At 38.0% G+C, this 14,130-nt stretch overlaps 1 protein-coding gene across 2 annotated transcripts in view; it reads right to left on the bottom strand.

Annotated features, from left to right (window-relative positions):
* LIN7A (lin-7 homolog A, crumbs cell polarity complex component) overlaps nucleotides 1-14,130 on the bottom strand; it is a 166,312-nt gene that overhangs the window by 11,947 nt on the left and 140,235 nt on the right. The gene's annotated exons all lie outside the window — the stretch shown is intronic.

Raw genomic sequence — 14,130 nt, 5'->3', positions numbered from 1 at the left:
ATGTTGGAAATGATACATGGGGCATACTTACACTAAACAGAACCATATTCATCGCTTAATTTGAAATGAAAATTTAACTGAGCATCCTGCAATTTATTTGGCACCCCTATTAAGTAATAATTTTGATAGTCAACCGATAAAATCATTGGTGAAATTTCCAACAGTTAGCTATTTTGGATTGAACATAATCGACATTAATACAATATTTTTTAACTTGTCATAATATATCTCCTACAAGTATCTCCAAACAAGAAAAATATGTTTGCAAACGTCTTGGTTTTAAAATCAAATTTGGTACAAGGCAGATTTGTCTTAAACTTCATACTAAGAAGTCTTAAGCACCTCAAATAAACTATATACAGTAATATATCATGAGTAGATCATGTCCACATTATAACTTAATTAATTATAATATATTATCTCTAGATCTGTATCATGAGATGAAGATTCAGAAATACATATCTGGAGTTTATATGGCAACTAAAATTCAGTGAATAGCATAGACTGTGGAAGAATTTTCATGAATTAACATTTTTACAGACATTGCTGAAGAAAAGAAAATCATTCTAGGTGGAAGTAAAAAAATGAATTAAAAACACAGCAGCAGAAACCTGAGAGATGAGTGGAATGAGCTGCAAGGAGAGCAGTTGCACTCAAGAATGGAGCAAAGATGGAATAACACTGGAGAAGTAGTTAGAGCTACATCATGAAGTTTTTAAATTCTAGCTTAAAGAATATAGAAGTTTCTTTATGTCAATTGGGAGTCATGGAACGTTTTCAAGTAGAGAAAAATGATATAATTATGGTAATAGGCAAAGAGCCTGACAAACTGTTAATATTCATTATTTTTATAACTGAACTGTAAGCAGATTAGGCTGCAGGAGGGTACAGAATAGATTAGGAGTCCAAAAAGGGGAAAACCAATTATGACCAAAAAGATAATGGTGAATTTTAGAATGGGATTCCCAAAATTTACCTGTAAAATAAATGCACTAGTCAAGAAAAATTTGAAAAACATTTAAAAATAGTAATTAGGGGGACTTTCATTCTCAGATATTAAAAATTTATTAAGAAATTACAGTGATTAAAGTGGTGTGTTATTGCTGTAGGGAGAAGATAATAGAATATAACAGAGAATCCAGAATCAAAACCATGATACGTAAAACTTTAGTATAAGAAAAAGGTGGACTCTTAGATTGCACTAAGGGAAAAAATATTATTAAATAAATGATGCTGGAATAAACAATAACTAAATAATACAAAGTAATGTAGATCCCAATCTCATGCTAAATATGACAGATTGATTAATATTTTAAATATTTTAAAAACAACAAAAATATTTAAATATTTAAATATTTTAAAAACAACAAAAATAGTATATAAATGAATGTTCATCATCTTTCAATGAAAAGGGAATTCTTAAGTAGAAAAATCAAATTAAAAATCTCAAAATCATATTCATGAATTGGAGGTTTCTAGATTTTAAACACCATAAATAAAATTAAAGGGCAAATAACAAACCAGAAAAATATTTTCAATATGTGACAGTCAAATTATTAATATTCTTCATATAAGAACTCAGTTCTAAGTCAATAAAATAATGATCAAGAGCAAAAAGGGCAAGTAAGACACAGGGACAAATATAAATAAATAAATATGAATACCAAATAAACCTATGAAAGACGTTCAAGCTCCCTAGTAATCACAGGAATAAGGACAAAAACAAGATGTTCCACATATATATTTTTAAATATGCTGTTTTTACAGGGATATAAGGATATGGGATGGTCATATACTGCTATTAATTTAACAAAAACTGGTACAATTTGGGGTGGGCACTATTATTATACATTGAATAAACTCTTTATAATTGAATCATTTTACTATCAGAGAAATTTCGTAAGGATACAGTCAAATATGGACACATACCTGTAAGGTAGGCATGATTCAACAGAAATAAAAAAAAAACAAGTCAATTTTGGGCTTTTGAGTTTCAAAATATGCTTTTGATCATCGTAGCATCATTCATCAATTGGGGAAACTGTATTTAGTATAAATAGGCACAAAGCTGATTCTTCTCCTATACCCTCCAAGATTCTCTTGACTGTAATGAGGGAAGATCAAATGGGAAGAAGGTTGTGAGCAGACATCAGAGGACCCTGAGAAAAGGAGACCCTGCCTCCTTCCTTTCTTGGCTGATTCCCTGGGCAGCTGACATAACTCCTATTTTGAAGGATCAAAGTACCAGTGCCTTCCTGTCTTCCCTCCTGGGTAAAGCCCCGTCAAGGCAGGGAAACTCCAGAGAATAAACAGCTGTGTGATGTGATAAATAGGGACTGAGATAGGTTTAAAGACAGCCAGTGCCCCTAAGAGTGGCTCAGAAGTGGCAGAGAAGGCCACCAGGATCTGAAGCAGTCTTTCACACATGAACAAGGGATAACTCAGTAGCGGCCTTCATGGATTACTCTTTCTTTTTTTCAACAAAAAACTACTTTATTATTCACACAGTACAAAAGGTCCAAAAGAGTAGGAGAAGAAGTGCCATCATGTCTGGTCTTCTAGGGAGGCCAGTTCCTCGGGCTGGGGTTGCTGGATGGCAGCTCCACATGCCCCACTTTGCATTAGAGGGATGGGTCAAATCTGTGCAGCCAAGGGTGGGGTATTTATATGACAGGGGAGAGGGCCCTGCCACTGAGAGCTCCTGCCCTCAATAGTAACTGGGGCTACTTTTTCCCAGTTTCTGGGTTCAAGGTATAGTTGGGCCTTTTTATTAGGCCTAACCTCTCCCCTGGCCTGTGGAAAGGAAACAGCCTAACACATCTGTGCACAAGAGGAAAGGAAGTGGGGGTACACAAGGACTGGGAGATGGCCGCTGAGCATGTGTCTGTGACATCCCCAGCACCATCTTTTCTTGCATTCTATTGCAATTTTCTTTTAGTTATTCTTTTTCTTGTATCTACAACCTTTCTGTTTACTCTGTGTCCTTACTCTTTTTTTTTAATTAAATTCAGTTTTATTGAAATATATTCACATACCATACAACCGTCCATGGTATACAATCAACTGCCCAAAGCACGACCACACAACCATGCATTCATCATCACAATTCACCCCCGAACATTCTCCCTATACCAAAAAGAATCAGAACAGGAACAAAAAATAAAAGTAAAAAAGAACACCCAAACCATCCCCCCATCCCACCCCACCCTTCGTTCAGTCTCCGTCCCCATTCCTCCACTCATCCACCCACACACTGGACAAAGGGAGTGTGATCCACAAGACCCCCACCGTCACACTGTCACACCCTGTAAACCACACTACCACACAATCACCCTCAGGAGTCCAGACCACTGGGTCAGAGCTTGATAGCCCCAGGCATCCACCTCTAGCCATTCCGATACACCAAAACCCAAGAGGTGCCATCCATACAGTGCACAAGAACACCCACCATAGTGACCTCCCCACCCCACCTGAAATCTCTCAGCCACTGAAATTATTGCATCTCATTTTGCATCCCCTTTTGATCAAGAAGATATTCTCATTCCCATGATGCCGGGTCCACGTTCATCCCTGGAAGTCATATCCTGCGTTGCAGGGAGATTTACACCCCTGGGAGTCGGGTCCCACGTAGGCGGGAGTGCAGTGAGTTCACCTGCTGAGGTGGCTCCGTTAGAAGGAGAGAGAGGGTCACATCTGAGCAACAAAGAGGCACCCAGGGGGAGACTCCCAGGCACAACTACATGCAAGTTTAGCCTCTCCTTTGCAGTAATGAGCTTCATAAGGGCAAGTCCCATGACAGAGGGCTCGGCACATCAAACCACCAGTCCCAATGTTTGTGACAACATCAACACCAGTCCAGGTGAGGAAGTCCAACACTTCTGCACCTTCCCCCAGCTCCTCAGGCGGGGGGAGGGGGATGTAAACATATTTTTTATTCTCTGCCCAAATTACTTTGAGATGTGTCACTATTTCACTCTAACCTATACTAACCTACCACATCTCACTTCCTATTCAAAGTTCCATGTAATTGTGGTGTTTGAACAAACCGACTGTAGAGTTATACTGTTTAGAAAATATAGATCCTGCACCAAAAAGACATCTCTCCCCTTGGTCTCATGTGGAAGTTGAAGTTTTAAAACACAGTCAGTTTCAATCTTTACCCTTTGGGCCGCTTTGCCTTAGTCTTAACCAGATCTGCTTCATTCATAGATCACTAATTGAAGTCTGGGCTCTTTCTCATCTTTTTAAATTAAATTTTATTTTTTTAACAGTTGCTGTATGAGCTAATACTGACATTCACATCTGCCGAGCTCTAGCTCTGATTTTCAGGTGTCTCACAGATACCCAATGTCCCAGAGACCAATCAGATTATACATTACAGGATCAGTATCTCAAAGTTTGGAGATAGCCGTTACAATTCAGGAATAGATTTGACTGCTGTAAGAGCTTACAATCTAGGGACCATTACAATAATCATTTCCACATTAGGCTGTGTTCTAAGATTCAATTCTGAGTTTACACATTGTAGTTAGTCCCTACTGGTGAGGCATTATAGTGTTTGCCTTTATTTCTGGCATACTTCACTCAAATACTGTGTACAGGATCTGTTCACCTAGTTGAGTGTCTCACAGCTTCACTCCTTCTCGTAGTTGCTCAATATTCCATTGTATGCATACACCACAGTTCACCATTCTGTTCCTCAGTCTATGTACCCTTAGGTCACCTCCACCCATTGCAAATCATGAATACTGCCTCCATGAACATCAGTGTGCAAACGTCCATTCATGTCTCTGCTCTCAGATCTTCCAATGACATACCCCATAATGAGGTTGCAGGACCTTATGGCCCCCAGATACTTAGCTTTTTGTGGAACCACCACACTGCCCTTCAGAAAGGCTACACCATTCTACCTGCTCATCAACAGTAAACGGGTACATCCCTCTCTCCATGTTTTCTCCAGCACTTTTACTCCTATATATATTTTTTTCCTACAATTTTACAGTTATATTCACATACCATACCTTTTATCCACAGTGTACAGTCAGTCGTTCATGGTATCATCATAAAGTTGTACATTTATCACCACAATCAGCACTTAAACATATTGATTACTACAAGAAAAATCATTTTTTTATCAATAATAAAAAAAAAGAAGATAAAAAGAAAAATAACATGTCATACAATGCAATGTAATAGAAAGGACAGAAAATAACACCACTACCAAGAATCCCATATCCCTCACCTGTATCCCCCTCTCATACACACTTAGCATTGGTATATTGCCTTTGTTACATTTAATGGAGGCATATTACAATGTTACTGTTGACCAGAGACTCCAGTTTGCTTTGATTATGTTTTTTCCCAAATACCATCCCTTTTCCAACTCTCTGTATGGTTGACATTCATTTGTTCTCCCACATGTGAGAACAGTTTTATATTTGTACATTCAGCAACAGTCATTGGCCACTCCAGTTTTTGCCAAGTTATACAGTCCCAGTGTTTATCATCTATCTTTACCTCTGATGTCATACATTCTCCTAACCCACCTCTTTCAGCTTTATTCACAGACATCTTTGTTTGGTGTACTTACAATACTGTGCTACCATCACACAGTGTTATGCTATCTATTTCTGGATCCTGCTAAACATTCTGTAGTCCTTCAGCATCAAATGCTTGATCTCTACCCTCTTTCTAGCTCCTGGTTGCCTGTGTTGTCAGCTTTTAACTTCCAAATTTTGTTCATTAATGTCTGTTCATATTAGTGAGACCATACAGAATCTGTCCTTTTGTTTCTGGCTAACCTCTCTCAACAGAATGTTCTCAAGCTTAATCCACATTATTATATGATCCATGTCTTTTTTCTGTCTTACAGCTGCATAATATTTCATCATGTGTATATACCACAGTTTGTTTATCCACTCGTCCACTGATGGACATTTGGGCTGTTTCCATCTCTTGGCAATCGTGAATAATGTTGCAGCAAACATCGGTTTACAAATGTCTGTTTGTGTCTTAAGTTTCAGTTCCTCTGAGTATACACCTAGCAATGGAATAGCTGGGTCATATGGCAAATCTATATTTAGCTTCCTGAGGAACCTCCACACTGTCTTCCAGAGTGGTTGCACCACTCCACACGCCCAACAATGTGTAAGTGTGCCCCTTTCTCCACATCCTCTCCAGCACTTGCAATTTTCTGTTTTTTGAGTAATGGCCATTCTGGTAGGTGTAAGATGATATCTCATTGTGGTTTTGATATGTATTTCCCTAACAGCAAGTGAAGTTAAGCATGTTTTCATATGTTTTTGAGCCATCTGTATTTCCTCTTTAGAAAAATGTCTGTCCATGTCTTTTGCCCATTTTTTAATTGGATTGTTTGTCTTTCTGTTGTTGAGTTGTAGGACTCCTTTATATATTCGGTATATTAAACCCTTATCTGATATGTGGTTTCCAAATATCATCTGCCATTGTGTAGGTTGTCTTTTTACTTTTCTAACAAGGTCCTTTGATGTACAAAAGTGTTTAATTTTGAGGAGATCCCATTTGTATATTTGTTCTTTGGTTGCTCGCACCTTGGGTGTGAGATCTAAGAAACCACCTCCTATCACAGGATCTTTAAGATATTGCCCTACATTTTCTTTTGAGTCTTATGGTCTTGGTGCTAATGTTTAGGTCTTTGATCCATTTTGAGTTAATTTTTGTATATGGTTCATGGATTACTCTTAATGCAATTCAGAGTCATCTATATCTCAGAGAAGGCCCTGGGCCTCCCCCAACTCCTGCAATGCCTTGAGACTTTGTAAGCCACCCAGAAATACACACCACTTGGGAAAGAGGGGAGAAACTGCAAATTGATTGAGAGTAAACTTTTACAACCCAAGCAGAAGAAAGACTCAAAGGATATTAAGTTTATTTACAGAAAAATGAAGCTAAATTTCAAGCATACATTAATTATATCTTGAGAGTCATAATTACTGCTATTATACAGATTAGGAGGCTTAAGAGATGTGCTTAACTCTATTAAATGCTTCAAAAAGGTGGATGTGACTTAGGGAAAAAAAGCTTTGGATTCTCAATGATGTGGTCATTGGTGTCCTTTAAGAGCACAGCTTCAGTCATTTGTACAAGGTAGGTTGCAAGGTTTTAAGAAATGGCAGAGTGAGCCTCATGAGCAACTTACATAACCACTCTTTAAGCAAGTCTGGGTTAAATAGAGAGCAGGGGGTTATAAACAGCCTTTGGGAAGACTGCATTTTTATCTGTGGCCGAAGGCTGAGAAAATAGCCTTGCTCAGTTCATTGATTAATTCATTCATTTAATTATTCATTCAGTCACTGACTGTCACTCAACAGGTGTTTATAAGCACTTATTCTACTAGCTGTGTTCCTCTAAGTTCTTTGGAAGAACATAAAAGCCAGGGGGAAACTCTGACAATTTCATCCAATATAAACCCTATTTTCAGTATGCTTGTAATTTCTTTGTAAATTTTCCCAAGATGATTTGGTTAATGTATGGAATTTTCCTTTAAAGAAAAACTTGATTTGGTTGCCCAGAGCCTTCTCTAATTTCTTTTCTAATATTAAAACTTAATGTGTTTACATGTTTTAGTTACAACGGTTCGCCGGTTTTCTCGGCCAGATGATTGGTCTCCAGGCTTCTTTTTGGCCTGTGTTCTATTTGCTTTCACTTAATAGAGTTGAAAATTCTAGGCCAGACCTTTAGAGTCCCATTATCCCCCTTTAGGCACTATGCTGGCAATTCAGAGTTGCCAGGGGAGGGCTGTGGTTCTAATACATGGGGCCATTAGGCACCAACCGTAGGGGTGAAGAGTTGAGAGAAATACGGCTGGCATGGGTACCTGGACCTGCAGTACTGCCCAAGGTCAGTGTCTTCAACTTCAACTCTCCTCTCCCCAACACAGCAATTTCCAGAAAACAGACTCCATGGTCTCTGAATCCTGAGTTTTGACCTTGATTCTTTATGTCTGATTTAGACGAGGACAAACTAGAGTCAACAGGTCTCCTGCTTGATCCTGCTGCTTTGTCTTCCCCCACCAGGGCGTGATTTATTAAAGTAGGGCAAATCACATAATTAAAAGATATAATAGATACTAAAAGGTAAAACTTAGGGAGAAATTTGAAGAAACAAGCATGTATGTAGAATGCATTATTTCCTATGCTCCTTAATTTTACCTTTTAAATTGTTCTCAGAAAAACATCTGTTTTAAGAAATGTTCTAAGCAGCCCTCTTTTCCACTAGCTTTTGCCTACTTTCTGAATGCATTCCTTTGCCTCCTTGGTCTATTATTTATCTCTGGAATGCTTTTAGATTCATGTTAGAACTTTATGATAAGAATAAAGCACTATTCTCTATTTCTTCCTTTCCCTTTTAAGGTAAGAACAAAAAAGCAGACCAACTCACCATTGTGGTTCTTTCCCACACATAAAAAGAAGACAAAAGATCTTCTCAGGATATACATGTTGATGTGCAAATATTTGTCAGTAGGTGTTCTGGTTTGCTAAATCTGTTGCTACGCAAAATACCAGAAATGGATTGGCTTCTGTATAGGGGATTTATTACATTACACACTTACAGTTCTTAGGCCATAAAAGTGTCCAAACTAAGGCATCCACAAGAGGATACCTTCACTGAAGAAAGGCCAATGGCATCCAGAACACCTCTGTCAGCTGGGATAGCATGTGGCTGGGGTCTGCCGGTCCTTTGCCCTTGGATTGCATTTCAAAATGGTTTTCTCCAAAATGCCTCTAGATATCTGTCTTTCTTAGCTTCTCTCAGCTCTCTGTTTGGTTCTCCTGGGGCATTTCTCTCTAAGCATCTGGGAGTCCTCTATTAGCTTCTCCAGGGCAAACTCTGGGCTTCATCTCTTAGCTCAGCATCTCCAAAAGTCTTTCTGCCTGCATCTTCAAGTGTCTCCAAGCATCTGGGTTTATGTCAGCTCTTAGTTTCTCCTGGAGACAAACTCTGGATTACATATCTTAGCTTTTCTCCAAAATGTCTCTCCAGCTTCTCTGAGCTCCTTCTCTCTGTGAGCTTTCTTAAAGGACTCCAATAAATTAATCAAGACCCATCCTGAATGGTGGGAGGGTTCACACCTCCATGGCAATAATTTAATCAAAAGGTCTCACCCCCACAAGATTGGATTAAAAGATCATGACTCTTCTGGGGTCCATAACAGCTTCAAACAGGAACAGTAGGTACTGCTTGAACTCTGGAGGTTTATCTCCTATTCCTGCTATTGGCACAGTCTGTTTCACACTCTTCATGAAAATAAGCCTTATTTCTAGTTAAATATTTGAAAATATGTTTGGAAATTTAAAAAGTTATGTGTAAATAAGTAATCTATTTTTATCAAAGCTTTTTATATATAAGCAGTCTGATTCCAGAATTGTCCTCTATAACAATTAGCTTAGTTTGAGGAATCAATGAAAACTTGCGGTTCCAACTCTTCACATAGAATGAGAGTGTGTCCCTTTTGTGATTTGAGGAGACACAGGAAGTCTTCCAATTTTAAAGTGAACCACCTTCCTCCATTCAAACCCTCAAATTCTGTATTTCTAGATTTCATTCCCTTGCTTTAAGAGTTTTGTTGTGCCTATTGTAATTTTAGGAAAGTTTTTAGCATGAATCAATAAGCTTCCCACAAAGATACCTAGTTAAAGTTGGATTTATTAAGGTCAGGGAAGGAGAAGAAGACAAGGGGACACTAGGTACTCAGGACATATTTAGACCAAAGAGAAGTATGGTTCTGAAGAGAAAAAAACCCTATAAACAAACTTTTTCTACTCTGCAGTCTGCCTAGGCTGGCCATGAGCAGTCACTGAAATTAAATTAAAATGCACTAAGAAAAATTGATGTTCCCATACAGAAAATATTTCTACTTAACTCCTGCTAAATCTTTCAAAAATACACATAGAAATCAATAACAGGAGAGTTCAAAATGCTACTGCCATTTCCAATATTCGTAAATACAAGCTAACAAATTACCAAACTGATACAAAACTATAGGAGTGGGACTTTCTATAATGTTATAATGTTAATATATAAAGGAATTTATTTTAATTCAGGCAGCTGGGGGAAAAATAGCTCAGTTATGCTATGCATCTTAAGACCCAACCTTACACTTGTTTCATAAATAATCTCATGGACTAGTAAGCTCTAGTAAGCTCTAAATTGGTTAATTTGGTGAAGTTTAGCAAATCATCCAGTGGCTGGTAAATGAACTTCCAAACATGACTGCATTCTGATCTTTCAATAGTTTTTCTTTTTCCACACATGGTGCAATTTCAAAATGGTTGCTATTTCTCCGTAAGCTCAATTTTCTAGTTTAAGATTCTTCTCTAAAAATGGAAACTTTGGATAGCACTGCATACACAAATTTGCTCATGACATGTGCTCTCTCTCCTCTGTGATAGATAAACTGGTTGTTAAATTTTGACATGAGCCATACCTTAGATGGAAAAGATGCCTGTCCTGAGATAGGAATCTTATTATCAGTTGCCAAATGATTCAGACCCCGGTCCTTATGCAGGTCTTTCTCTGTATGAATTATAAGGATATAATCCTGATCCTGTTTGCTGATAGGGAAGTTGCTTAAACACTTCAGTGAATAACAAGAGTTGACTACATCTCTCAGTTATTCTATGCAAATCTAGAGCCAGCGTTATACATTGGCTATCAGTCATCAGTCAGTACTTCGGCTTAAGGGCCAAATGATGCTATCAGGGAGTAAATGATATCAGATATATTAGGTTATGACACCTTAAATTAAAAAACTCAAAGACACAGAATATCATACCTGGGGATGCCTGTAGAAACAATCTTTTTCTATCCCTTGTATCAGTTTTTAAGCAGTTTTATTGAAATACATTCACACTCCATAAAATCCATCCAACATGTATAATCAGTGCTTCTCAGTATAATCACAGAGTTGTGCATTCATCACCATAATCAATTTTAGAATATTTTCATTATTCCAAAAATAAAAACTCCCATACCTCTTATAACCCCCTATTGTTGACTCTTAGCATTGGTGTGGTTGCCTTGTTATGAATGATGAGAGAATATTAAAACATTATTGTTAACTGTAGTCCACAGTTTGCATCAGGTGTATTTTCCCCATATACTGCCCTTTTATTAACATCTTGTGCAAGTGATGTACTTTCATTATAGTTCATGAGAGAACATTCTTATATTTGTACTATTAACCACAGTCATCATCCACAAGTTTCGCTGTGTTTTATCTTCTATTTTTCCTTCCAGTGACATACATGACTCTGAACTTCCCCTTTCAACCACATTCACACACAATTCAACATTGCTAATTATAATCACAATAATTTGCTGCCATCAACTCTATCCATCTCTAAACACAATCAACCTAAATAGAAATTCTGCACAAATTAAGCGTCAGCTTCCCATTCTCTAACGTCATTCTATCTCCTGGTAACCTATATTCTAAATGCTAACTCTATGAGTTTGCTTATTATAATTAGTTAATATTAGTGAGATCATACAATATTTGTACTTTTGTGTCTGGCTTATTTCACTTAGCATAATGTCCTCAAGGTTCATCCATGTTGTCATACGCATCAAGACTTAATTCCTTCTTATGGCTGAATGATATTCTATTCGTATGTGTGTACCACATTTTGTTTATCCATTCATTGGTTGATAGACATTTGGGTTGCTTTCATCTATTGGCAATAGTGAATAATGCCACTATGAACATCATTGTGCAAATGTCTGTTTACATCCCTGCTTTCAGTTCTTCTGCATATATATGTAGTTGCGTGATTGCTGGATCACACTGCATTTCTATGCTTAGCTCCCTGAGGATCTGCCAAACTGTCTTCCACAGTGGCTGCACCATTTTACATTCCCACAGGCAATGAGTGAGTGTTCTTACTTCTCCACATCCTCTGCAACAAACTTGTAGTTTTCTGTTTTTTTAATAGTGGCTATTCTAGTGCATGTGCAGTGGTATGTTATTGTGGTTTTGATTTGCATTTCCTTAATAGCCAGTAATGCTGAGCATCTTTTCATGTGCTTTTAGCCATTTATGTTACTTCTTTGGAAAAAGGTCTATTCAGGTCTTTTGACCATTTTTTATTGGGGTTGTTTGTCTTTTTATTATTGAGTTGTAGGATTTATTAATACATTTTGAATATTAAACCTTTATTGGATATGTGGTTCCAAATATTTCTTCCATTGAGTATGCTGCCTTTTGACTTTCTTGACAAAGTCCTTTGAAGCACAAAAGTTTTTAATTTTGAGGAGGTTCTATTTATATAAATATTTTCATTGCTTCTGCTTTGGGTGTAAAATCCAAGAAACCATTGCCTACAAGATGCTTCCCTATATTTACATCTATGAGTTTAACAGTCCTGGTTCTTTAGGTCTTTGATCCATTTTGAGTTAATGTTTGTATAGAGTGTGAGATAGGGGTACTCTTTCATCCTTTTGTATATGGATATCCAGTTAGCCCAGCATCATTTGTTGAAAAAACTATTCTGTTTCAGTTGAGTGGACCTGGAAACCTTGACAAAAATCCATTGACCAGGAGGAGGGAAAGATGGCAGTGTAGGGAGGTGTAGAATTTAGCTAGTCCTCTAGAGCAACTAGTAAATAGCCAGGAGTAACTAGTAAATAGTCTGGAACAATTGTTTGGGGGACATCTGTGACAGTAGACACATTGTATACCAGTCTGGAATGGGTGGAATGGCCAAGATCTCACCATAGAACTGTAAGTAAAGCCTGTGCATGGCTGGTGCCCCTCCCCTACTGGCACAGCAGGCTGAGTTGGAGCACTCCCCTGTGGGAAAAAAAAAACAGTCTCTACTAGGAGAAAGGGAAGGTAGCTCAACCAAGCTCCAATTTTAATTAACAAATTTGGACTACTAAATACAAGCTACAAGGGTAGATAAACCCAGTGCAAGCAGGAAAGGAACCCTGAGGTCTACCCCAGCAGACAGGAGGCAGGGCTGATGGAAAAAAAAAAAGTAATAAAATAAATGGGGCACATAGAACTGTGTACCAACTCTGGTTCTTGACTGGCGAAACTTGGGGAGGGGAGTTGGGACTAGTTCTGAAAAAGGGATTTCTTTCTTTCTTCTTTATTTTCTCCTAATCTAAGTAGCTTGTTAGAGAAAGACTCAAGCATTTTCAATGGTCTTTGCTGACCCAGGCAAGGGTAGATTTAGGATTATTAGAGAGACAAAGGAGGAAGTCAAGTGAAGGAGACAATTCCCTAAAGACCATATCTTCTCTAAGAAAAGGGTGGGTGAGTGATGGGGCTTAGCTCAAGTAGCTGCACTCCCTCAGAGAAATCAGACACCAGAATCTGGGGAAAAGAAAGAAAGAAAAAAAAAACAAAAACAGAAATAGCTTAAGCTTGGCTTCAGACTCACCCTTGGTCCCTGGCAAGGACATAGTCTCCTGAGAATTAGACACTGCACCTCTTTACACCCATGGGGAGCTGCAGGCTCACAAGCACCACTGGCTGGGCAGGATAGGAAAAGCACAGAGTCTAGGGGCCTCACAGGAAAGTCTAACAACCTTCTGAGTCTCATCCATAGGAAATTTGATACTGATTACAAACCTTCTCCTAAGACCTGGGCCTGTTTGGTCTTGAAAAACCTGACTGGGGTAATCAAGGAAACCAGATGTCTAGACAATGAAAAATGATGAGTTACAATAGGAGAAATGAAGATATGGACCAAAGGAACAAACTTACACTTCCAATGAAATACTGGAGTTGAAACAGGTAATTAAGAATGTTGAAACAAATATGCTAAATCAATTCAAATCAAATCAATAAGTTGAGGGAAGATATGGCAAAAGAGATGACGGATAAAAAGAAGACATTAAGCAAACATAAGGAAGAACTCCAAAGTTTGAAAAAACTGTCGGCAGAACTTATGGGAATTAAAGACACAATAGAAGAGATGATAAACACAATGGAGACATACAACAGCAGATACGAAAAAGCAGAAGAAAGGATTCATGAACTAGAGGACAGGACATTTGAAATCCTACACAAAAAAGAACAGATAGGGAAAAGATGGAAAAAATATGAGCAGGGTCTCAGGGAATTGAATGACAACATGAAATACA

Source organism: Choloepus didactylus, chromosome 8 (genome assembly GCF_015220235.1).
Source record: "Choloepus didactylus isolate mChoDid1 chromosome 8, mChoDid1.pri, whole genome shotgun sequence".
Lineage (NCBI taxonomy): Eukaryota > Metazoa > Chordata > Mammalia > Pilosa > Megalonychidae > Choloepus > Choloepus didactylus.
Note: the sequence above shows the minus strand (reverse complement) of the source record. Positions and strands in the feature narration are given on the sequence as shown.